Genomic DNA, 26,743 nt, shown 5'->3' with positions numbered 1-26,743 from the left:
TGTTGACCTTAAAACCTTGAAAAAGTTCATTTGGAATTGGCCTCGAAAAAATATCAAATGAGGTGATGGGGGGCTACAAACTGGAAATCTTGTAGATAACCATATAGAGAAGCAATGGCAATTATCACCTTTGCATGCAGGTCACTAGGTTGCTAAATAAAAATTCAAACGTTGGGCGACTTTTGCAGATTTTACACAGTTCAGCCTACAAATCTGAATACAATGCAAACAGATTTGGGCTGGAAAAATTATCAAATGGATTCATGGGGCTATGCAGACTGACTTGCAGCTTCATTAAGATAAAAAATCATAAAAAAATATTAGATTGGCATGACGCTCAATTGGTGGTAAAATACATTTCCTCAAAGATGGCTTACTCAGAATAGTTTGACAATGTGTAACATTAAACCTATCAACAAGGGAAACAAAAAATTCATCAAAACTAATCATGGGAGGCTAGAAGGTTTGTTTGACTTCACTTTCACTTGAAGAGGTGAAGAGTATCTCCTTGTCTGGTGAATTTTTACTGTTAGAACATTGTCCATTTTCAAATACAACTCCATTGATGTCCTTGTTGTGCTTCTCCTTACTTCACATTTTGTCCAATGCTTCTGTGTTGCCATCATACTTAATCCCCATGTTTAGTTCCTCTTTCTTCTTTTCAAGTTATTTTTTGAGACTCACAATCTCTTCCTCCAACTTTTGATACTCTTTATCCTTTTTTACTAAATCTAACTTCATTACTTCATACATCCTCTTTGCTTCTGCCAACTGAATCTTCAAATCAGAAATTGTTTTTCTTTGATTCCTCAAGATATTTGTTTAATAGCTCTTGTTCTTCAGCAACAACATTCTTATATTTCTTATATTCTTTTCTTACTTTTCTAAGTTCTTCTAGTGCACTCACAAGTTCACCTTCAAGATCTACTTCAGCTTCTATTTCCTCTTCTTCATCATTAACAATGTGTTCATCAGATAACTCTCCTTGTGCCATAAAGGGATTAACTTCTCTTTCACCTTCACTGTTGCAATCTTCAGAGACACTTTCTTCATTAGAGGCATCATCTTCAAAAGTGTAAAGACTTCTCTTATTCTTAAAACTTTTTTACCTTGGCTTGTAAGAATTGTTCATCTTTTCCTTGCCGAAAGACTTGATGGTTTTCTTTCCATCTTCATTCTTTTCTTCATAAGGGCATTTAGATGCAAAATGTCCAATCTTGCCACAGTTGAAACATGTGAAAGGCAGCTTACCTTTGTACTTTCCTAAGCCTTTTTTGAGTTTCCTAACAAAATTTTCTACATTAGCATCATAATCATTTTCATCCTCATTTGTGGATTGTTCTTTTCCTTTCTGTGTGGCATTAAAGGCAACTTATCTCTTTGAAGGTTCAACACTTATTGTTCTCATCTCATAGGCGGATAGAGAGCCAAACAATTCATCCATAGAGAAATTCTTTAAGTCTTTAGCTTCCTCATAGCTGAGACTTTTGTATCATACTTTGAGGTTAATGATCTCAAAACCTTTTTGAGAGTAACTTCATCATTGACTTCTTCTCCAAGTCCTCTTATAGCACTCACAGTCTCATCCACTCTTTGCAGATAATCAGCTATCTTCTCTTCTTCTTTCATTTTTAGATTTTCAAATTGAGCTCTTAGATTTTGCAGTTTGGCTTCTTTCACTTTGGTATCTCCCTCATATACACTCTGCATCGTGTCCCAAGTTTCTTTTGCTTATGTGTAATGCATGACTTTGACAAACTATGTATCTGACAGATCACTTAAGATTGCATTCTTAGCTTTAACATTATTCTCATATTCCCTTTTAGCATCAGGGTCGGTAGGAGGAACAGTATATCCATTTTTTACTAACATCTAGACATCGAACCCTAGGGAAGACATGTAGGTTTCCATTCTTCTACTCCAAAAGGAATAGTTGGTGCCATCAAAGATAGGTGCTTTAGAAGATGAGGATTCATTTATAGCCATTGTATTCACAAAGAAGGATCTACCCAAGATAGAGAAATCTTTTACTACAAGGGAACCTAGGGCTCTGATATCAATTGAAGAACACAAACGAACACTGAGAGGGGGGGTGAATCAGTGTATTTTTAAAGAAATTAAGTTCAGTGTGCATATTTTAAGGATGTAATGCAAACATAAACACACACACACACAAGAGCACCACATAACACCAGATATACAAGGAAAACCCAATGTGGGAAAAACCTCGGTGATAATAGTTGTTGGAGTCTACTGCTCCAATCTAGCCTCACAGTAAATAAGAATTTATAATATGTTTTAGGGCACCAACTCAAGGAGCACCAAACCCTAGTTTTATGAGCACCTACTCAAAGGAGAATCTACCCCTGCTTTGAGAACCCACTCAAAGAAATACAATGATTGTTCAAGTTTATAATACAATGATAAAACCCTGCTACAAATGAATTTTATAACACTTATAGAATTCTCCAATATTGAGAATGACTCTCTCTAACTACTGGTATTCTTCCTCTATTTATTCCTTCTCCCTCTATCTGATTGTCTTCTTATCTCTGCCTCAACTTCACCTTTCTCAGACTACTCTGCTCTTAATCTTCTTCTACTACAACTGCTCTATTTACTCTATTTCTGGAACTGCTCTCACTCTTACTCTCTCTGTCTACGCTCTCATTTCTTCAAAGCAGCAACACACATTTTTAGCACTTCACTTTGCGTTCCCATCGACTGATGTAATTGTCTTTATTTTCACCTTTGTCACTGTCTCAACATCCACACCTACCAATGTCAAATCACATTTATAACTACTGTTGGATTGGATTAATTTTGTACACATCGGATTTTTCTTCTACTGCAATCTTGAATATTTTATTCAAGTTGGTTGTCTTGGAGATCTACAACTCTAGAGATTTCAATCTCTATCCTGAATATGATCTCATACTTGTCATCTGGAGTAAATGCATCCAACCTTTCTATTGATCATTCTTTGTACTAAGTTTCTATTTTTAGCACTAGTACAAAAACAACAATATATGACTAAATAAACTACCAAAAATTGTAGATAAATGGCTAAATTTTATCACGTGACCACTAGTAGTTTATTGCCAGTCATAAATCAATTTGGTCACGTGACCACTAGTTGTTTTGATCGATCAATTTGGTTATCGATGTGGTCATCAATTTGGTCACTGATTTAGTCATATAATTAGTCACTAATTTAGTCATATATTTAGTCATATATTTAATCACTAATTTAGTCATTGATTGTTGTTATCTGGTCATTTATTTAGTCATGATAGTCACTAATTTAGTCATATATTTAATCACTAATCTAGTCATATATTTAATCACTAATTTAGTCATTGATTGTTGTTATCTGGTCATTTATTTAGTCATGACAATCACTAATTTAGTCATATATTTAGTCACTAATTAAGTCATATATTTAATCATTAATTCAATCATATATTGAGTCATTAATTTAATCATATATTGAGTCATTAATTTAATCACTTTTTTTCGATAAAAATAGCAAAGCCATTAAACTTTTATTAATATTATGTCAATTACAACCGAATTCAAAAGGGCATACCGACAGGAAAGAATACAGAAGAAAACCTTCGATTGCAGCCCATAAAAACAAAAGCCTAGCGCTACCCAAAATGCCAAAAAACCCATTACATATGAGAGGCCCCACGAGTCAAGATACAAAAAGTCCCCCAATACATATAGAAGCCGAAGACATGAAGATCATTACCAACCCTGATACAAGTAACAATTGAGAACAAAAAGCATCAACCATGTAGATGCAACCCAAAACAGAGACCCAATCAACCCAACAGTCAAGAAGCCAAAAACCAGGAGCTCGAGCTCACAAGAGGAGGATCCCCAACATCCACAAAGGGGGAGATAATCTGCAACGGGATAGAATATTGAGGAGCATCCAACTGTTGGACTTTGAATTTTGAAATCTCTACAACACGTCTACATAGCTCCAATGCTCAACGAGCATCTCCAAAAACTACTGCAAGCTGCAATACATGTTTATCCAAAAGTTCGTTCGGAAAGAAACTATTTAAAAAATGTTTTGATGATACAACAAGAAAAAAATGCATTAGTTTAAGCAACTTATCTCTTACATAAACCTAGCAAAGCTCTTAATCCTATTATGAAAAGTGTATCAATAATAAATTCATTACTATATGCATACCTTCTGTAAAACAAACTCAATGACTTGTTTTTCAAATGCCTCAATTTCATTTAGACGACTAGAAATAATATCCTATGGCTACTGATAGGAATAGAGGCCAAAGCACAATCTTTTCATTCCCATATGACTTTCTATACTTGGAAGAAATTTCTCTAGTAGATCCATTGTGTTTACTATACCTATTATAAATTCCAAATAACAATCAACATCTCAGCAATCCAAATTAAATACAGTGCTTTTATTATGATCTTTGTAGTAAGTGCGAGTAATAGTTTTAAATTTGTTTACCAATGACTATCAACTAAGAATGGGCTCTAGTCAGCCAATCAAATATATTGTATAGAACCTAAAAAGGAGAAATAGATGTTTTAGAGTTTGGTTATTTTATGTCATATACAAAGATTAGTCCACATGGAAACAAAAATACAATTGACATAACTTGCAGAGTTGTGGATTTAAAAATAGAAAGCTTCTCATTCATTCTTTATTTCTATCTTATTTATCCATATCTACAATTAAAAAAAATAGTAAAGTGATGAATACTAAGAGGGGGGGTGAATTAGTATACCCAATAATCTAAACAATCTCTTAAGCAGTTTAACTACAGACCGGTGTAGCAGATTAAACAATAAACCGATTAAAACATATACAAGCTAAATAGAAAATAAAGCATTCACCCACAGAAGCACAATCACCATAACACAAGATGTTTTGACGTGGAAACCCAAATGGGAAAAACCACGATGAGTAAAACTCACAAGTCAACTATCTGTAGAATAGTAACTAGATCGGTTAAGGCCTTACAACGTTCTTCACCAGAACAGATCCTGTTAGGAATCTAGATCTCTGTTAAGAGATAAGTCCTATTAAAGACTACCCTATTAGAGGATTTTAGATCCACAACTGTGAAACACCTTGTTAGAGGATTTACAATAGGCTTGGTTGGGCCTACCCGGTTAAGGGTTTCAGACTTGTCGAAGATATTAGTAATCAACAAGTGAATGATCTAGACAATAGCACAGAATGCTTGATTAGATCCTTGACAGCTCTCTCTTAATGCAGTCCAGCATTACTTCAGTCTTCTATATTTTGCACTCTCTACCTCTGTTGTGAGAGACCTTTTCTCGCACAAACCTAATCTTGTTTCCAACATTCGCACACAACAACTTGTTTAAAACCCTAGACATGATATCCTCATATAGGAACCTGATTTCATGTCGGTCCAATAAGATTAGACTACAATTTCCTAGGTACAGTGCATCTAGACACATTTGGTAACACGACACAGAAATACTACCAAAGCATCGGTGGATGATAACTCATCACACATTACAATTATATCGGTTTAATACAATATACCGATTACCGGTTGACAAATGAAGACTGGAAAATTGGAGCGTAGTGTTCAAATCAAAAGATTAACTACTGCTCGAGGTCTTCGTTCCGCTTGAGATCTTCATACCGCTTGGGGTCTTCGATCATGCTGTGATTGGTACGCATCTTCTGCAAAACATCGATAGTCTTCAACAAACAAAGACTATACATTTAATGACATACAATACCGGTTGGGACAACTACCGGTTGATAATAACTCATACATCAAATAAGTGTGTCCATCAATGACAATCACAACTAAAAATCATCAAAATACCAACAATCTCCCTCTTTGGCATTGATGGCAACACTTAGGAAAATTTTGACATCTAAGTGCTTACAAAACAAAATCAGATGCCATAATCAAAATTACTCCCCCTAAGCATATACACTACTCCCTTTGCAAAAATTACAAGTATGTGCATGAAATGTTAATACTCGCAAATACACTACTCCCCCTTCGCCAACAATGACAAAGTAATGCAAAATATTCCCTTTTTGCATAATATGAAAACAGAGTATATGTTCATGACAATAAGGAGTAAAACTTCTCAAAAAGAGATTTAAAGTTTTGCATAAATTCTTCATGTCTGAGGACCATGAGTCAAGAAGTGAGGCAGCAATTTCACTCTCGGTCTTCATCTGGAAGGCTAATTCTTCTATTGCATCGATGGTGCTCATCTCCTGTGTCACAGTAATAGCCTCCAAGTTCAGGAAGCACTTCTGAAGAACATGGAATTTTGGCAATAGGAGCAACTGGAGCTCCTGCAGATCTCAAGTCCGATTGCAGATCTCTGAGTCAAGCTTTGCAATCTGATGGTGGTGAGTATGAACAGTGTGTCCATATACTGTGAACAGATCATAAGGCAACTTGAAGTTGCCGATATATTTATGTAACTCCGATTGGAGTTGAGTCTTCTGTTTCAGAGCATCTTCACAAAATAGGTGAGGTTGGCAAATTTTACTCAAAGTAGGTTACCTTCACCCATAACTGAACTTATATCATTTTTTTGCTTAAACAGTTGTGTCCTGTCTTCATCCATTTGCTTTACTAAGGCAACTTTGATTTCCTTTTCATTGTTTTTCTTTGCAGTGGCCTAGGCAACATCTTCCAAACATTGTACTTGATCATCCACTATTGTGCAAAGAAGTTTGAGCTTGGTCAGCGAGGAATCAGTACTGGGGAGGTTAGTACCGAGGATTAGATTAGAAAGGGTGTCAACGGCAAACTGAATGACATCCTGTTCTTTCTTTTTCCTTAGTTCTTCCAATCTCTCCTGAGTTGGTTGAATGCTCCGCAGTAGCTTAGTCTCATCAACCGATTGAGTTAGACAGGCAAGAGTCAGATCGGTGAGACCGGTGGACTCCAATTGCCTTAGGAGTCTATCCTCCTTCCTTTGCCTTGATCTCCGCTTGTCTTTTCTCCTCAGCTTCTTCTTTGTCTTGGGCTACCTTGGCGGCCTTCACTTTCTCCTCTTCTTTCTTCCACTCTTCTTCCCTCATTTTCTCCTCTTCCTTTCTCTTCTTTGCTTCCTCCTTCTCTTCTTCCTTCCTCTTCTTCTCTTCTTCCTTCTTCTTCTCTTCTTCCTTCCTCTTCTCTTCTTCCTTCTTCTTCTCTTCTTCCTTCCTCTTTTCTTCTTCCTTCCTCTTCTCTTCATGTCTCACTTTCTTTGCTTGTTCTTTCTCTTGCTTTTCTTTCTCCGCTCTCCCTTTTTCTTGTTTCTCTTTTTCCACTTTCTCATCCTTTTCTTTCTCCATTCTCTCTTTTTCAGCTTTTTCCTTGTCTGGAGTGATATCCTCAATATCTAGTGCATCAACATCAATGGGGTCATTTTGTTCTGCTATTCTTTCACCCAGACTGTCAAAGACTTCATCCGGTTTGGTTGTGGATAGGTCAGGCTCTTGCACAACCTATCGATTAGCTTCGGATACTTGTTGCATTTTGAGAGTAGCTTTAACTTGCAAATGGGTGTCTTTTTCCACTTCAGAAGTTTTGCCTCCGAGTAGCTGAAGTCTTCTTCTTCGCATGAATAAAATACCTTTGTACTTATCAATAATTTCAAACAAATATGAGCTAGAGGCATCTGGAAAATATTGAGCAAAACCTTTCTCCCTGATGTCTTGCTCTTTTTCAATGGCAATGTGTCATTTGTAGTCCAAAGAATCATACAAAGATTTAGAAGTAACTGATTTAATTTCGAAAGGTGACCAATCATTAATACATAAATATTTAATAAGTTCTTGTTCAACATCCTCCTTTTCACTATCATTGAAATCATCAAAATATTATTTTAAATCATCAAGAACTTTTCTTCTAATATTCTTTATGGTCTTTGACAATGTGTCATAGGTTTGTACGAGGAAATATCTAAATTTACCGGTACAGAGGTTGTTGGTACATTACCGGTTGACTTCATCTTCTTGCTTGATTGCCTTGTCTTCTTCATTTCTATCTCTGGTTCAATGCCTTCTGAATCCGGTGAGTTATTCCTGGTTTTCCTCTTCCTTTCAAATACCTTTGCTGGAATAGCCTCCGATTTCTTTTTTGCTAGTGACCTTTTGGTCACTTTAGGACTGGCAGCAGATGTAACCGGTGCCGATGGTATCGCTTTATTCTTTTTCTGCTTCGGTACCTCAATAGGTTTGATCCTCTCTAAGTAAGTATCGGTACTCTTCTTGGGATCTAGTGGTGAAGCACATAGGGTAGAGGCATACCCTGTCAGTATATCATTTACCACTTCATACCCCATAGGCTCAACCACATCTTCTCTGGGTTTGACCGCTTCCATTATGCAGTGATCTGTTTTAATTGTAAAACATATATCATCTTCATATTTCTTAACTAGATCACCAGATATTCTCATTCTCTAGTTCATCTTTAGTTTGAACTCATCAAAATATTTGTTCAGTCTCCGGATATGTAGTTCCCACTACTTGCAAACTCTCCTTTATTTGCCTAGAAACTAGTAGGTCAGTTGACCATTGAACATCACCGACTCCAAGAAAATATCCTTGAAAGTAGAAAAATAAACCAACAAGTAGTTGACCAAACTTAAAACCTCAAGGTTTTGTCCAATTTGATCGACTTCAGGTTATCTATGAGTTGTTTCTGCATGCAAGTACATAAGTCACATTCTGCATTCTCCTTGATCATCCTATAAGCGGCATGCATTACAGCTATAGGAACAGAATTCATTCTGCTAGCATAGAATATTCTATACCTAATTATCATGCATGCATATTTCACCAAATCATCTTTAATGGTGTTGACAGTCATTGCCCGTTGGTCACTCACAGAACCGGTGAGCTCTGTCATTTTGGTTTTGGTGATTTTTTGAAGAACGAGGACTTCCCTAACATTGCAGAAACCGGTCACAGCATGAATTGCCTCCAGTGTAATATCATGGGTTCGCTCAAGGTACATCTTATCACCACGAACCCTACTAAGGATAATCCTAATGTGTTCTTCTATAAATTCTTCGAGAAAGTATACTACATTATGTAATTTCTTCTTCTCTATTATGTTGTATTCAGGTTTAATCTTCTTATCGTCTCCACAGAACAGACTCAGCTGGGAGTGAATCACTAGGGACCCTAGGTCTTCTAGTTTGCAATCAATATATCCTGAAACATCACCTTCGACAATGACTCCGGCAGGAATTTGAGATAGGGCATTATATTTCATCTTCTTTTTAAGAAACTCGGGTGCATCCTCAGGTTTAGTAGAACTAGAGGGGATTTTAGATGCAGAAGCCATATCAAGAAGATTCCAAATGATAAGAATGTTTCAACGAGAACTACCTTCACACTCTGAACTTAGGGGTTGCCGATGTCGAGCACAACACACTTCTTCGGAAGCTTGTTTACCACTTTTGACTTCCACACTGATAGCTTGAAGTGGCTGCAAAATCTTGTGCAAGATTCCTTTCTGAATTCTTTCGAATGAAGATGAATCGCTCTGATTGCGCTACTCAAGCTTAGAAAAATTCTTCTCTAAAAATAGGTAAGTAAAAATGATGACAAAAGTCACTTTTAAACATGCTCCCACCTACCATAATAAATGCATCACCATTAGGGCTCAAACCCTAATTTTACCTTTTATCGCTTCAATTCTTCTGTCGGTTGACAGGTAACAAATACCAATAAAGGTACTTTACCGATATACTCCGGGGGTTCGAAACATTTTACCGATATGTTCCCCCTAAGCTTTTCGAAGCTCAGTTTGCAGGTTCAGGGATTTCCACACTGGGTGCGAAAACGGGTACATCTTGTGGCTTCTCTTCAAAAAAAAATTCCAAGTTTTATCCATGTCCACCTGAACAGTTTCAACATCAATCTTCCCTTCTGGGTTGATCGGTATGTCTCCCAATGGATTCTTTCTCGGTGTGCATGCTCTGGCAGTGTGTCCCGGTTTGTTGCAATGATAGCATATCATTCCAAGTGTTCTCCATGGTCCGGTGTTCACATTTCCATTCTTCCTTCTGCATGTTGCAGCAGTGTGAGCACTACCACGACAAATCAAACAGGTTGTTCTCCAACTAGTTGTCGCTCCATAACCATTTGACCGATGGTCATAGGTTTTGTACCGGTTTGGGTTTCGATTCATAGGAAGTTCTGGGACAACTCCTTTAAATCTTGGTGGATAACTTCCAGAGTTGTTCATAACTGACCTGCACTCAAAATCTCTATGCCCAAACTTGTTGCATGCATAACAGTGACCATTAAATCTACTAGATCTAGCCACATTGTTTTGAAAGTAAGGAAAGTTGTTGTAAGCCTTGCTCCTACATACATTGGCAATATGTCCTTCTTTAAGACAGTTAAAGCAAACAGGTTTAAACTTTTTCTTACCTTTACTCCTGTTGTTGTTCTTAGGTGCCAATTGCTTCTTTAGTGCATCACTCTTGGTTCCAGAGGTCTCACCTTCCTCGTATCCAGAAAAACCAAGTCCAGTGGTATCCTTTGATGGCTTCACTGATTTCATCTTTTGTTCCAACTTAGCAGCACTCCAGTTGAATTTAGCAAGTATCTCCTTTGTCTCAGCAAGTTCCTTGGAAAGAGCAACATTGGTCTCCATCAAGGTTTCATTCTGGGAAATAGCTATATTCAGTTCAGCTTGTATTTCTTCTTTGTCTTCTTTACCCTCCTGCAGATAGGCAGTAATGGTACCAATTTCTTGTTTCAACTTAGAGATCTCATGCTCCTTGTCCTTTACCAAATCTTTAGCTTTTCTTCTGTTTTCTAGCTCCTGACTCATCTTGATAGTCAGTCCTTCCAACTCCCTCCTTAGGTTAGTTTTGGATTCATTCAGTTTTTCCACTTCTCCGACTAGGGCCTCCATGTCTGCTTCATCAGAAGAGTTGTTTTCAGTAAATTTCATCAATTGCTCAGCAAGTTCTCCTCTTGGCTAAATAGGTTTTATACTTGATTTTGAGTTCATCATAGGCTCTCTCAGACTCAGTAAGACGGTGAGTGAGTTCCCTCATGTTGTATTCCCCAATATCTCCTTCCAAGTGGTTAGACTTATAGAAAGGTAGGCTCTGATACCAATCGATGAATACTAAGAGGGGGGGGGGGGGGGGGGGGTGAATTAGTATACCCAAAAATCTAAACAATCTCTTAAGCAGTTTAACTACAGACCGGTGTAGCAGATTAAACAATAAACCGATTAAAACATATACAAGCCAAATAGCAAATAAAGCATTCACCCATAGAAGCACAATCACCATAACACAAGATCTTTTGACGTGGAAACCCAAATAAAACCACGGTGAGTAAAACTCACAAGTCAACTATCTGCAAAATAGTAACCAGACCGATTAAGGCCTTACAACGTTCTTCACTAGAACAGATCCTGTTAGGAATCCAGATCTCTGTTAGGAGATAAGTCCTGCTAAAGACTACCATGTTAGAGGATTTCAGATCCACGACTATGAACCACGTTGTTAGAGGATTTACAATAGGCTTGACTGGGCCTACCCGGTTAAGGGTTTCAGACTTGTCGAAGATATTAGTAATCAACAAGTGAATGATCTAGACAGTAGCACAGAATGCTTGATTAGATCCTTGATAGCTCCCTATTAATGCATTCTAGCATTACTTCAGTCTTCTATATTTTGCACTCTCTATCTCTATTGTGAGAGACCTTTTCTCGCACAGACCTAATCTTGTTTCCAACGTTCGCACACAACAACTTGTTTAAAACCCTAGACATGATGTCCTCATATAGGAACCTGATTTCATGTTGGTCCAATAAGATTAGACTACAATTTCCTAGGTACATTGCATCTAGACACATTTGGTAACACGACACAGAAATACTGCCAAAGTGTCGGTGGATGATAACTCATCACACATTACAATTATACCGGTTTAATACAATATACCGATTACTAATTGACAAATGAAGACTGGAAAATTGGAGCGTAGTGTTCCGATCAAAAGATTGACTACCACTCGGGGTCTTCATTCCGCTTGAGATTTTCATACCGCTTGGGGTCTTCGGTCATGTTGTGACTGGTAAGCATCTTCTGCAAAACACCGATAGTCTTCAACAAACAAAGACTATACATTCAATGACATACAATACCGGTTGGGGCAACTATCGGTTGATAATAACTCATACATCAAATAAGTGTGTCCATCAATGACAATCACAACTAAACATCATCAAAATACCAACATAAAGTATAGAATTACCAATTGATTTCTTGTGACAAGAAGATCAAGCTCATCTATAAGCAGAATGTAAGGTTGACAATCATTCTTGCTTGTCTGCTTTGATTTTGAGAATCGTTGATTTAAAAATGGAAGGCATTTTTTCCATCTTACTCTATGTCCAGTCAATGTCTCATAGAGAACCTACAAAATAAGGGAACCAAAAGATATTGATGAACATCAAACTCAATACAATGATAAACACCTTGTTACAAGATTGACTCACATCTTTGTTTTTGCCCCATATCTCCTCTGCTAACTTCTTTGCATATTCAGGGTCATCAGAAACTAAAATATTATCAAATAAGGTTCTTGATTTGACCTGATGTACAAGAAAATAGGAGAACACAGATTGTCAAATGGAATCAATTACTCAAAGTCAGCCAAGACACTGCAAGTAGGCAAGTAGGTTGAGTTGACAGCTTATAACAGTCATAATGAAAGGAAGTTTTTGATTAGTTTGTAAGATTTCTTCTTGAAACCCTTTAGGGTTAGTCTTCTGGAAATATGGAGCAAAGATTCATAAAAAAGACCAAAAGATAGTCTTATCAAAGACAGTTAAATATAAGACACATACATGATGAGATCTTTCTCATAGATAGAGGTGTGCAATGGTAAAAAGGAGGCCTAAATCTGTGTAAGAGCTATTAGATCAGCTTTTAAGAAGCCACCAAACATAGTCGAAAGATTGTTAAAGCAGTGAATAAGCCTTGTGACCATTAATCAATAGCATTTCTTAATCACAAAATCATGCAAAGACAATTCCAGGAAAGCAGTGACCTCCAGAAAGAAGACACAGTCCATTAATGGTGGCATGATGACAACCCAAAGCATTAAGAGCAGTCATATTGGCAGGGCAGGTTGTTAGATGATAGTTCTATATCATAAAGACAAAGTAACAGGGCATATAGCAGATGAAAAAGCTTCTTGAGGCATCTTCACAGTCAATGAGAAAATTAAGAGTACAGTGAGAATGAAAATCACAGTCTTAAGGGCAATCAAATGATAATCTCAATACAAGCTCAAGAAAATAGTATGAAGCAGTCACGTATTTGTATCAAATATTGAAGTCTTCCATGAACAATTTTTATTCATTTTTTGTGGGATTTGATCCATGTGTATTTTAGTCATTCCAAGATGACCTCCTGGTGCAGAGGCACCTAAGCACACAAGCATACCAGGAAATCAATATAAAATTTTATGAGTTCTTAAGTCATTCTTGATATACTAAGAGTCATTCAAAGTCATTTTGATGTATTTGATAAAGCAATGTAATGAAATTGTCAAAGTTGTCCATTAAAGTACTATTTTGGACAAACGAGTCAAAATGTGTAAATGTACCCATGAAAGGGTAACTGTGTTGTAAAAGGTCATAATTGGTCCATTCCAAGATGTGAAAGGTGTCCATACAAAGTTCTAAGGCCATTTGTAGCAAAATGTCAATCATGTCAAAAAGTTGTCAAAGCAACATTCTCAAAAGTTGCTAAAATTGCAAAAAAAAAGGTTGCAAACAAGGGTATTCGGTCCTTAGGTAGTTGTAAACTATCAAGAACATTATAAAAGTCAGTAATGGTCGAATGTGAGGGATAGAGACAAGTTAGAGGGAGTGCAAGGAAGGATAGGAACATATACACCTCTGACTGTCTTGTAAATTCTGCAGAGGGAGACAGTCAAGTGTTTTGAATTGCATAAAATCCATGTTTGGATTGCAACAGGGGCAGGAATGGAATAAAGGAGGTCTGTCTCCATCAACCAAAGTTTTGTAAATTATTTCCATAAAGTTTTGAATAGACATTGTGATAAATTTGCAGATTTGTTGTTCATTACTTGGTTCAAACATGTTTTCTCAGTTTGTTCTGCCTATTCATGTCAGTAGATGTATTGGAACGGTCTTCTAATCATTTGGATTGTTTAACATGGTGTCTTAACTCTCTTTTTAGGCAAGTTTGAACTCATGTCGTTTTCTGCAATGATGGATCCATTGGTTTTTCTGAAAACTGACATGAAACCCTTACTAACAGACCAGTCTTTATGGCAGTAAACATGGGTCTTAGTACGGGGACAATAACTCTAAAATTAACCGTTGGATCTGGCTATATTTTGGATATGTTTTTATAATCCCAGTTCTATACATCTCCACTGGAGCGATTTTCCAAATATTGTCTGAAATTAAAGTCATGAATAACAGAGTGTGGTACTATCAAACTATCACAATTATGACAGTCACATTTGTGAGAGGACAACTTGTTAAATGATTGGTTATTGTTGTGTGGATCAATATTGGAATTTGGATCACGATGGTTGTTACAGTTTATGAACAAGTAAAGGGTCAAGAATCAAGACTTGATGATCAGGGTTGATGGCTATAATCAGATTTGAAGGTAACCTTTGATGTTGAGTGACAATAAAGCTTGGTTCAACTAATGCTTGTATGTGTGGACAGGTCTAATCCAATGGAGGAGTGATAAAAGGATTGGTATTTTAGCCAATATGTTGGAAGCCTATTCTTCTGGTAAGAATCAAAGTTGTGAAGTGACCTTGAGTATGTGAAGGGGTTGTTTGAAGCAAAGAATGTTGACAGAGAAAGAAAAGTTGCAGTCTACATGTATGAACAAAATTGACAGAGATGTCAATGTTGACAGTCATAAGCATAAATTGGGAAGGGGAACTCATAGCAACAAATGAAGTCATGTGCATCAATGTAAAAGGCTTTATGTGACAAATACCATGAAATCACAAGATAATAACAACAAATCTCACAAAGAATAGCTGCTTTGGTGGACAAAATAATGGCATGAGGCAACCAACAGTGAATGTGGAGTTCTTTGTTTTCAAAGTGCAGTAATAAAGGGAATTTGTATAAGATGGATCCCTATGTTAAGAACCAGTTATACCACTTCATCAACTAGTTCCACTCATGCCTTAGGTATGTATCTTACCTTATGCCTTTTTAGTAAGCCCATGCGCAGAGTATAGAGCTCTGCATTTGTTCAATAAGAGTTTCATGGACGCATAGAATTGATTATTCTTTTGGATTCAAGTTTTTCATGAAAGGGTTTTAAATGATTTATCATAAGGCCAATATTTTGTTTGACTTAATATCATGTGTAGTTTTGAGAAAATTCTTGCCATGTGTTTTACACCATTAATCGTAGAGTATGCCCAAAAAAAAACACATATAATGCAGTCATGATCAAGTCTTTCTATAGCAGCCCTAGCTGATTTTAGATACTCTTAGCAGTAGTCTAAAGGGCACATGAATACATGAATGAAAAAATAGAGAGGACATTGATCAAAGCTATCAATAGAGCCAAAAAGGGTTTAAAGACAAAAATCAGTGCTATAGAGAGGGCATGCTGATTACTAGCCTGTCCAAGACTTCAGAAGCAAAGTAGCAGTCATATTTTCTGAGAAAGAGTCAAAAGAATAGTGAGGATAAGAGCAACATCAATGAATCCATGGAGCAAGAACAATAATAAGCACCCACCATGCAAGTCACAGGAGATACAAATCACCAGTCATAGAACTGCAGAGGTCTACTTAAAAAGGGCATCACAACTTAAAGAAGCTGAAGGTTATAAGTATTATGATAGCATAGTTCTTGAACAGAACAGTGTACAGTCAATGAGCAGAGAAATAAGGATACTAAAAGATAGTTGCAGTCTTTTTGTTGTTACAAAGTTGTCACAGGGACTCAAAGAACCATTCATCACAAATCGTTGTTAAAATCAATCAAGTGACACACAAAGACAGTTAAAGAGGCAGGTTTGAAGTCATTGTGAGCAGTGAGCTTCAAGAACATAGAGCAGACCCACAAACTCTGAGGACAAAGAAAGAGCATCCATGCCTCATATCACTATGCCACAATGACCTTATTAGAGGTCTGTGATGAATCAGTGATCAGTACAGTTAGATCGAGGTAGCAGTATATGTAGTGTTGAAGGAAGGTTTTTTGTAAATGAAAGCAGCCATGGTTTAAGGATAGCAAATAGAAATGAAAAGAAGAATTGCAGAGATATTAGAGATAGCAACCATTAGAGTGCCAAAGAGAAGTCAATGACATAGTCTCATACCCTACAAGGACAATAAGGTGACAGTGACCAAGGCACAAGTATCGAAGTGCAGGGTTTCAGGTGTAAGGCATAATAGAATGTACAAGTTTATGGAAATAAAGGCATGGACTACAATGAACCTCATAGAGGACAATTTAACAGTCCCAAGAAGAGATAGATCAAAGAAGCCTACTGGACTGTTTGATAACATTTTTGATAGAAAAACAGTGCTATATTAGAGATCACAACGCCATTCTATGAAGAATGAGAAAGAGGACAGTCTTGAATACAAGATAAAAAAAGGTCAAAATAGTGATTGGAGAAACAACATACAGTCACTTTTGACTGTGTATAAACAGAGCATCATGACCACAACTAAGAGCAATATCAAAAAATAACAGTGCAAAGGTTTGTTGAGACAAGATAGCAGTCCTCCATAAGAAATGCAAGGTTCTATGATACCAAAAGTATAGTCCATTTTTGGACAGTAAAAAGGGAAAACCATAGTTGCAGAGTCATAAAGACAGTGATCAAATATTTGCTTTCTGATATCTTGAGAATCAAAGCCAGGGAACAAAGGGAAAATGGCCATATAATAGTGAACAAACCACCAATAAAGATACATATCTGCAACTTCAAATACATTGAAAATCAATGCAGATTCAAAGAAGAACATTCATTAGAACCATGTAGTGACAACCAACTAATGGGGCAAATCATGTCATAGAGCATAGAAAAGAATACAGTGATTGCCAAGAATGAACAGTATGGAAGGCAATCATCTAGGCTTCAATGACAAAGCATAAATATTGGTCTTGAAGCACCAGATAAGATCAACATCAAAAGCAGGAAATATTAATGAGTTGCAGCATACCAGTCAAGAAGATCTCATGGGTCAAATGAATTGTAGCAGTCACCATTGGGAAGTGACATAAATTCTTCACTTTTATTGACAACTAAGAAATGATGTCTGTAAAAGAATCATAGTGAAAGCAAGAAAAAATAACAATGTATACCGTTGTAGTGACTGTCACAAAATAAGACTTACAAAGTGAGCTTTCTAAGGATAATATACAACACACATTTGCAGATAAGGTTACAAAATGGCACAAAGCATTATAAAGACAAAAAGAGTGATAAAAAATGGTGTTGTGTTCTTTTTGAAACCTAATTAAGTGACCATAAGGGCAGACCCTAGCAACAAACAACATTTGACAAGGCTTCAATAACAAGTGACCATTGAGAGAATTGATAAAATACAACAATGTGAATCAATGTGGCAATGATACAATGTGAAGCAATGACCATGTGGCAGTATCTCAGTATCTCAGTGTAGAGGACAAGTATATAAAATTGCTTGAAATAGCTAAGTAAATGCTACAAAATTACCAATACAAACCTAAACTCTTCCAAAATCCATTTTTCCATTTAAATGAATTCTTCCGGAGTAGTTTGAAACTTTCTAATTTCAGACTAGAAAAGACTCGCATTTAATATCTTCATTTAAAGGACTGCAAATATCTTACCAACCTCGTGGCCCTACAGACTGCAACTTGAAATCTTTTACTCCAATATAGATTTTCGAGACCATTCGAGAGACCAACAACGCGTCCTTGATGAGTGGCTGCCATGGCAGGAGCATATCAGTAGGAGAATGAAATCTTGGCCATAATATCTTTCAACCTGAGCCGTAGGAACATGTTTGCACCTATGTCCCTATTAAAGGGATAATCTAAAATACGATAAAAATGTAGGAACAAACTTACCTATTATTGGTGAAAGTTCACACTCGAGGAAAGGCCGTGATAAACAAGATTGCGAGAATACCCGTTGGATCCTGCGCGCATGGTTCTGCATAGATTTGGGAACACATGAACATATGAGATTTTTGTTAAGTAAATTTATTAAGGACCAAGACAAAAATAGAGAGAAATACCTAGAACATAGACTTACCCAAAAAAAAATTGTCCAACTTTAGTGTTGCCAATAAAATACTAGATTTTCATAATCTAGTTGTTTAAGATTACACCATAGAAAGAAAATTTACACCTATTGTTAAAAAAAATGTCACATTGAATGCAGTTATAAGGTTGCTATATTGTCCTCCACTCAGTTCCCTACCTTGACCATATGATGGCAAAGGGTCAAGCACTGGCCAAGCTCTTATTTCTCATGCAAAGGCCATTGGTATGCATTTAAAGGGTGTTTTATCTTGCGTTTAAAGCAACATCATAGCATATGAGATTTTAATAAAAGAAATCTTCATGCATAGTATGGGTTTTTCCTTAGAACTCTACTTTTCTTGAGTTCATTCAATTGATAATATATTGTAGCTCTGTATTATTAGAAGCAACCCCTTTGAGGAGGATTGTTATCTCAAAACTACTATTGATTTAGACAATGTAGCTCCATTGATGAATGAACTCAACTTGCAGCAAATAGTCATAAAGGGTTATTGTATGAATGCTTTAACAGTCCCAAAAGAGTCATTTGCAGTGATAGCAGGCCTCTTAAAAATTATATCAAAAAGACGGTAATGATTTATGGTCTCAGACCTTGGTAGTAGATCAAATGAGGAATAACAAAAGTTGATCAAAAAATCATTATGACAGTAATACAGGCAGTTGTAGATACTGTCATAATGAGAGCCAAAGATCAAAGAAGTGATGACAGGGAGTTTGCAGCTATCAACTTTAAAGGGCAGTAATAAGCCAACATCATGGGCAAAGACATGACCAATCATTATCATTAGATCTATATTTGAAAGCCCATATATTATTCAACCTAAAGAGGTTATGAGGTCTGCTACAATAACCCTGAAGTGGTCCAAGAAGCAATTAAAAGCATAGAGAAGAGAAGAGGTCTAAGTACATAGCAACAGTCCTAATGAGATGTTTCAATTCATAAAGAATAAGAGCAGTGGATTCATAAGCAAACCCAAGCCTTCCAAAGACATTGATGAACCCTAGGATGCCAATTCATGTTCAGTCAAAAGGTTAATTAATACAGTCATTAAGTGTTTTGAAGATTGAAAAAGATCAACTAAAAGGTTCATGATGCTACAAAAGACAGTTATCACTATCAAGGCTAATGGACAGAGTTGAAATGGTGATCAAGCTACAAGTTCAAAGGGGAAAGAGTATAGTTCTAGCAAAAAATGGTCACACACAAGTTAGATGCAGTCACACCTACAATGGTATGCTGAGAACTTCTGGGACAGATATCATCATTATCAAAGGCATGGAAAGAGCAATAATGGCATAGCTTTTCAAGAAAGCCAAAATTTGCTCCACAGCAGTGACAAGAGGATTCATAGACAGTTTTAGCAGCCAGTACAAATGAACTTATAATAGTCAAGGAGATCAGATCAAGGCAAGGTTTGTTTGTCTCTGTCAAAGATGTTCATGAATATTTCACAGAAAATAGCCCAAAGATGATACAAGAAGCATATAGATTGTAGTACTGTAGCACCACTCAAATGCTCATAAAGTGATACTCAAAATATAAACAATGACAAAGATGTCAAGGGCTCAGAAACTAAATAGTATGGTTTGAGCAAACATTCAAAGATAAGACAGTGAATGATAAAAATTATAGCAGCCTTCACTGTCAAGATCACTACAAGCTCACACAGCCTAAGGACAAAGATCACCAGCTCATGCCAATAATAGGTAGTCACACTGTTAAAATATCATTCACAAAGCATAATGACCAAGAACAGTTACATTCTTGCAATCTTAGAAAGCACTCATTAATGTAAGGACAGTTACATGTTCTAATAATCAAGGAGCCCTAAGCAAGAAGTCTCAGTCCAATATTCACGGTCACCATTATGATCAACACATTGTTAAAGAGACAGAGAGCAGTCAAAAGGAACTAATGCATAGCATAGATCAAAAAGATGCAACCTTAGAAGAATATTAGTCAATGCATGACAAAGATACTAGAAGAAGACTGTGATAAGAAAAAACACTCCTCAAAAACCCTCAGTGACAGTGTTGGCATGGGTGAAAGGATATGTAAGTACATATGAAGATCCATTCCTCACAACCCAAAAGCAGGATTATAGTTAAAGGCACAGTCAATGAGTAAAGAAAAGTGAACAGTCTCAGACCTCCTAATGATCATGAGCATGAAGTTAAAGACAGAGACAAAGATACCAGTCACAAAGTTATGATGATCAATATGAGATGATAATAACACTTGAAGGTATATTTACCAATCTATATATCTAAATATAGAGATCAAAGGGATTAAAAAGACAATACAGTCCATGATTTGCCTTTAATGATCGAAGGAAAAACAATGAATAAGATATAAATAATAGTAGAGTTTTGACAGTCAAATCAGAGAATATGCAGAGTCATGGATACAACATAACAATCCCAGCCCAGCTAATGGCAAAATTTCTTTAATCCTAAAAGAGCAGTATTAAAAAATAGAGGAATTTTTTCACTACCAACAGTCCAAATAAGGTTTTATGGAAAGAGCTATCAAGAGCAGTGAAAAAGGTTAAAAGAACACAGTGCACAAAAGATGTTGACAATGAATAATGGCTTATTACGTAAGAAAGGTCAAAACAGTGAAAGGACATTTGCAGTTATTTAAGGATATAAAGAAAAATCCATATCAAAAATCAGGTTAAAGAAAGCCCCAACACTTTTGTCACAGGTCAAGGCATTAAGAAAGAAAGGGCAACAAACATGAGATACAAAAGATCCAACTTAAGAAGACAGTAAAAAATAGCAGTCATCTTGTGAGCAGTCAAGGGATGTAACACTGTCAAAAGCCATTAATCAGATATGAGACAATGTTTAGAGAGATAGAAGCAATCAATAAAGGAAATAAAGCATAGTTGTAACATCTTTAGGCTTCAAAACACAGTCAACCCAAAACAGTCATTAAGAGCGACATTTTTGCCAGAGTCAAGAGGAACAACTAAGGGTAGGTTTCCAGTAAACAGCTAAGGGGTCCGTGGCATTATACATTATTTATGGTTTGTGGTGCTATGCCATATGGCATACACAAAAGGATTTAAATTTGGGGTTGGGAGAAAATAGAGAGGAATAATTTATGGTGTATGTATAGAAGGAAATAAAAACCCAAAGCTTTGTCACGAGGTGAAAAGAATTTGAGATCTCACGCATGACATGGATGGGGATTTGAGCATGGGAATTTTCTTAGCTATAGAAAATATTCTACTGGACCCTATGCATACATGGGGGAGGAGAAATATTTTTGACATGTGACTCTGAATTTTTCTTGTTCGTTGATGTCAAATATGACTACATTTTTGCTAATTGATGATAATATTGAAGATGTGGTTCATCAATTTGAGGTATATTTTAACTTTATTTTTTATCACTACATGCCATTAAAATAATGCATAATATTAATAGTACTTGTTGAAGGAAATTGCAAAGGGTTCGAAGGTGGCTTTGCATATGGATATGATCCTAGCTTTTTTTGGATATTGTAATAGAGATGACTTAGATAATTTGGCAATTGTGGCTCCATCTAGTAAACTATTATCTTGTGATAAATATAAAGGTTTGATGAGGGATATCTCATAAGTAAGAATGAGCCTCATCGAACACAGTTCAGAACAGTTCAATCCATCAAACTCTTTTAGCCTTAATTGTATGTATTTATCAAGCTTTTCTACTCTTCAAGATTACTACCATGATCTCTAGGTGGAAATGGCTATCCAGCTTTTAGGATACAACAATGTATAAATTACTATAATATATGTATTGATGCTTTTCTAAAAACGCATATACTATATTATATACATTGATGAATCCTAAGAACTCATATACTATAATATATACATTGATAAATCCTAAAAACTGAATAGCCATTTCGATCTCTACATTACCTCTATAATTCAGAACAGCTAATGGTTGGTTTGAATCTCAAAACATATATAGAACTCTATATGCATTTTACTTGTCAAATAAGTTCTGGAAATCAAGTCTTAGAAGGCAACTTTGAAGGCATTTAATTCTTCTACTATTTTATAATAATGATTAGAGAGATATAGAATGAGCCTCTCTCACTACACGTCTTATTCTGTAGCAATGCATAAAATATTCTTGGGAAGATGTGCCTATGGGAATCCAAAAACCTTAAAACAGTTCAAAGCGTTGAGCCACTATTGCAAAATGCTCTTTATAAAGACTAAGAAAACATATGATGAGACTAAGAAATAACAACATGCAATTTGAAATTACAAACAACTTTGAAATAGGGATCCTCTACAACTAATTACTGTAGAAAACAAATATAAAAATTAAAAAAACAATTACCAGTTCAACATGTTGAATCATTTGGCAACCACAAGATCATTACAAATTTGGCACTCCTCCTTTTGTGCTTCAATATTTATTAGGTAGATGACATCTTTGATTGTTACCATTTATATATATACATATACATACATATATACAATACTAAAGCTAAGCTAACCAAAGAAACTAATGACCATGTAATTGGAAAAAGATTTAGTACATACCATTATCTTCTTTTCATATTGTCTAGCTTATCATTCACTATCGTTACAGGGTGATGGTTTCTTATCAAGTCATCTTGTGTAAAGGTGGTTGAAAAACAAAGAAATTATATTAATTTGAAGGATTATCCAAACTTTCAAAAATGAGAAAATAAAGATCAAAACGAGAACTTTAGGGCACCAATATTATAATTACTAGAGAAGTTTGTGAGGCTGTTTCATGTTTTTCTTTTAGGTAGTGCCATTCACCCCTAACAGACATGAGAAACATTGCCAAAATAGTTGGTTAATTTCGTGTACAACCTACAATTGATCACTCCTTACAACAATTTTCTCTATTGTCAATTCAAGGCTGATATATTACTAACACTTTTTATTTACAGAATGCTCATCATAGAGTTAACATCTATATAGCATCTGGTGTTGTGGAAGAAAGTTAGAGAGACAAGAAGGGAACCAAAGGAGGCTAACAATCGGCTACAAGAAAAAGACATCTAGACAAGTGAAATGGTACATCAAGGAGGGAGTGCAAATTACTTTCATGTTTCATAAAACCACTAAGCTTTCAGTAGAACCAAAGATTCTTGAAAAGGGGAGTTGTCAATCATAAGAAAACATTCACTTCATCAATCAAGTAAATATAGAATTGAAAACAAATAACAGTTTTTCTGTTACAAAATTGCCAGTTAAAACATGAGTACAGTTTTGTATCTGCCATAGTAGGTTTCTCATCATCATGGTGTTTTGATTAGTGTTGTAGAGCTTTGCCCTAATAATTATTGTACTTGGTCGCATTTCAAACTCAGAGGTAATATAATGGTAGAAAATGTTCCATTTTTCATAACATTCATGTGTCCTTCAATACATGGAAAGATGAAAGATGCTACCAATAGCAAAGAGATTCAAAAATTGGCAAACCAAACAGTCATTTAGACAACCTATGTTGGCATTATACACTCAGATGAGAATGGTTGATGTTGTCATTGATGGAAACCAACTAGTAACAGGGTTCAAAGGTTATGCCGGTATCAGACTTCACCTACCAGCACCAACAGTCACTACAAGGTTTATTCACACCGACATCCAGTTACATCGACAGTCCAAGCCAACTTGGAAATAATATTGTTTATGCGAAATGTATTGTAATGTAATATTATTTGTATGGCCGACATGATGTATTGTAAAGACTCATATATGTATGAGATCTTGTAGGTCATTTTGGAAGCAAGGAATATGATCTGATATGATATGCAATGTAAGTAAGCAAGGAATATGATATGATATGTAATGTAAGGAAGTGGTAATATGTGATAGGTTATGATAGCGAATAATTGTTCATGCACTTTGATGTATTTATCTTGAGAGCGAATAAGAGCAGAGTAGAGCGAAGCAAGGTTTTGGCAGAAGTATCAGACAGAGCTTAAACCGGTACTGAATCCAGCATTGCAGATGCTATTTTGAGTAGTACATTATTATTGGATTTAATCATCCAATCGTGTAGTCAGTGAGACTCCATTTTTGTATTGAGCAGTGAGCTCTAGGCAGTTGGCCTTCCTGCATGTGCAGGCCCCTATTGTACTAAGTAATATTTATTCATATTGACCACGCTTATTCTTTTGTTTCTCTTAACTGCATTAATATTTGCTTACCGGTATATTAATTTGGATTGTAAAGTTGCAAATAAGTTTAAATATTTCATCTACCAGTCAAACACTGATTCACCCTCCCCCCCTCTCAGTGTCTTTGGAACTAACCAAATATCTAACAATTGGTATCAGAGCCTAGTCCTCTACTTGCAAAAGCCTAACAGTTTGAGGAAGATTCTGAAACCGGTACTGGAAAGATTGAGACAACAGTTGGAAGGAGATCTTGAAGATTTTGATGCAGAAAAATTGAAGAATATCAAACTGGAAGATGAACTCAGATTTGCTCAGAAATTCATCAAAGCACTTCAAGATAACCTGGTCATAGAAAAAAAAAGAGAAAAGAATTACATGTGCAATTGCAAAACCAAGATGATGAAGAAAAAGAAACTCTCGGAGATATTGCAGAGAAACTGAGACAAGAGAACAGTAACATGAGGAATGAGATGCATGATTTAACCATGAGACTATGTAAGGATATTGAAGATAGAAAGAGGAATGAGGAAGATTTGGCCAAAAGACTTAATGAAAGATCAAATGAATCTCTAAGGCTTAGTTATGAAAATGATATGCTTAAAACAAATTTGATTCCAATGCAAAATGACAAAGAGGAACTTATGAGACAAGTTAGTACTTTGGAAAGTGAGTTGGTCACTACAAATGAATACAAAGACAAATTCAAGAAGAGTTTAGACAAGCTTGATGATATGCTGAAAAGTCAAAAACCAGATGGAGAAACAATTGGACTTGGATTTGAACATGGAGAAAGTTCTGGAACTACAAACAATCATGATCACAACAAACCGGTAAGGCAACCTAATGCTTATAAATTCAATGGAAAATGTTTTAATTGCAACAAATTTGGTCATAGAGCAAATTAGTGCAGATTTAGGAATAATCAGAATACAAACTTACCCACTGGTCATTGTTCCAAATGCAATAAAAATGGTCATAACTCAGACAATTGTAGAATGAATGTGAAATGCTATGTTTGTGGTAGATTTGGACATCTATCTAATCAATGCACAACTCAAACCGGTCAAGGTTATGGAAAAGCTATTCAAAGAAACAATGTAACCTGTTATGCATGCAACAAGATTGGGCATATTGCAAGATTTTGTAGAAGCGAGAATGTACTGACAAACAACAGAGGATCTAATGACAAAGGGAAAGAAAAGGTGAATGAAATCAAGTAAAAATTCACTAAATAATGGATCAGGAAGAGAGATCAGAGGAATGATGAATATGTCTTTGCACCGGCAGAACAGAGCAATCCTGCATCAGTGGGAGATTCTTCATCTAACTAAGGAATAATCCTTAGGGGTAAGGCAACTAATTTAAGATCATGCATTTACCCTTAGTTGGCGGTAAGAAGTCACTTTTCTTCTTTACCTACACATATGTTGAGTATTCACTTCACCGACGAAGCATTTTATGCGGTTGTAAGTTAACCTTTTTGGTTATAAAGCACTTGAATTTCTCATTTCGACTCACCAAGCATTCAAGCATTTGAAGAGCGCAGAGTTGAGCACAGGCATTCAAGAAGCAAAGAAACAAGATTCTCAGGGCATCCAAGGTTTTCAATTAAAAGGTATTTATCTTATGACATGACTTCTTCATCTTTTGTTCCCAAATTCATTGCAAAACCTACTATTGTGGAAAATGTCAAGCGTCCTAGACTAGTCTTCAAAATCATCCCTAAGATAGCTAAGTTGGATGACTCCATTGGTGCATTTTAGAAAATTCTGAAAGGAGTTGCATTTGCTGAAGACCCTGGGGCATACATTCACTGTAACATCGAAGATATAGGGTCCGAGGATTTAAGGAACATGTTCATGAATGTTATTACTGACAACCAAGGTATAGTCAAACTAAAACACAAGATTGTTGAAGATTTAGGGTTCACTAACATCCTTCACATGCCTGAATTCTCAGATGAGATTGTTCGTTATGTTCTTAGTAGAGTTCACGGTGAATTTTTGTGGTTAGATTCAGTTTTAAAAATCACTAAGGAATCAATTAAGGTTGTTACCGGTTTACCTTCTACCGACACTAGGCCTGATAAGAAAAAGAAAATTCCAAACAAAGAGGTTATGAACTTAACTGGCACTACATTTGACAACAGATCACTTAGGGTTAGTGATATAACTAACAACAATGTCAAATATGCTAGTATGGTTATTGGATAAAAAGTTGCTCATACTAATAGGCTGAATTCTGTTTCAAGTTTATGCATTCA

The 26,743-nt window shown here is 36.0% G+C and overlaps 1 long non-coding RNA gene across 2 annotated transcripts; it reads right to left on the bottom strand.

The window, feature by feature from the left end:
- Nucleotides 1-3,574: 3,574 nt before the first annotated feature.
- LOC131072467 (uncharacterized) lies at nt 3,575-20,837 on the bottom strand. Of its 2 annotated transcripts, none has more exons than XR_009112693.1 (4): nt 18,304-20,837; nt 18,117-18,201; nt 17,877-17,974; nt 3,575-4,028 (listed from the first exon to the last, which is right to left on the bottom strand). It is a non-coding gene; the product is annotated as an uncharacterized LOC131072467 (long non-coding RNA). The 2 variants fall into 2 exon arrangements; XR_009112694.1 differs by having other exon boundaries at nt 17,881-17,974.
- Nucleotides 20,838-26,743: the final 5,906 nt, after the last annotated feature.

The sequence above is a fragment of the Cryptomeria japonica genome, chromosome 6 (assembly GCF_030272615.1).
Source record: "Cryptomeria japonica chromosome 6, Sugi_1.0, whole genome shotgun sequence".
Classification (NCBI taxonomy): Eukaryota; Viridiplantae; Streptophyta; class Pinopsida; order Cupressales; family Cupressaceae; genus Cryptomeria; species Cryptomeria japonica.
The sequence above is the reverse complement of the archived record's forward strand: the minus strand, read 5'-3'. Positions and strand labels throughout refer to the sequence as shown.